Here is a 1032-nt window from a genome sequence, read left to right on the forward strand (position 1 = left end):
ATGGAAGTAGATTGCCCCATCTTCCTTCCGAGGAGTGGCTGGTGGGTTTGAACAGCCAGCCTTCTGGTTAGCAGTTAAGTGCCTTAGCCACTATGCTACTAGAGCTCCCATGTAAAAACCTTAAAATGAGAATAATTCTGGCCTATTCATGGCATAGAGAGAAGGTCAGGTAGCTAAAGTAGAGTGGGTGAAGCAGAGAGATGGGCAGGTAATGTGTAAGAGGATACAGATCACATGGGGCAATGAGTTTTGTATGAGAGCTTAAATTCTAAAGCACTTGGGGTTGTGGAAAGCCATGGTCCACAGCAGGAGCCCTAGCTCCCTTTTGAGGCTTGACATATGTTTCAGATGCCATTTGGGTTCTTTTTGACCATTAACCCATCATTGTGGCTATGCACAGACAAGTTCTAAGGCAAACCTAATGAGGGGCAGTTTGACTCTAGGAGCAATGTGATTGAAAGTAGATTATACTCTTACAAAAAACTAGGGAACTTACCTGATACTGTCCTTTTCTAATTTAAATTAAGGTTGGGGTCTTGGTGTTGTTTGTTAGCTACCTTGTGGCTAAGACTCAGGTTGTATGATCATAAGTTATAGCCTATCCTGTCTACCACCTAGCCAGGTAGTCAAGGCCCAGAACCAATCCTGTAACCCTTTCCTGTCTTCAAATCCCAATCATGGTCTTTTTCTTGCTTCTGTAATCCTACCTGTAACTGTGAGAAATCTATCTACCACCAATAATGATTTTGTGATGATTCTCCCCTTTTAAAACATCATATAAAATCATATAATTAGTCACATAGCCATAAGTCAGTGGACTCCATTCAGCTTTCTCATGCTGATGGTTTTCCTCATCCAAGATGATCATTTTTGTTTTGTCTTTGTTCTGTCTAAGGCTTAATGAAAGTCACATGTTGTGGTTGTTATGTGCCGTGGAGTCACACCTGACTCATAGCGACCCCTCCTTGGGTTTCCGAGGCAGTATCACTATGGAAGTAGATTGCCCAACCTTCCTTCCGAGGAGTGGCTGGT

The 1032-nt window shown here is 42.7% G+C and overlaps 1 pseudogene; it reads right to left on the minus strand.

Annotated features, from left to right (window-relative positions):
• The window catches only part of LOC103206456, a 35854-nt pseudogene extending 34986 nt beyond the window's left edge, over positions 1 to 868 (minus strand).
• Between the last annotated feature and the right edge of the window lie 164 nt (positions 869 to 1032).

This window comes from Orycteropus afer, unplaced genomic scaffold (genome assembly GCF_000298275.1).
Source record: "Orycteropus afer afer isolate SDZICR_OR568_19922 unplaced genomic scaffold, OryAfe1.0 scaffold00318, whole genome shotgun sequence".
Taxonomy (NCBI): domain Eukaryota; kingdom Metazoa; phylum Chordata; class Mammalia; order Tubulidentata; family Orycteropodidae; genus Orycteropus; species Orycteropus afer.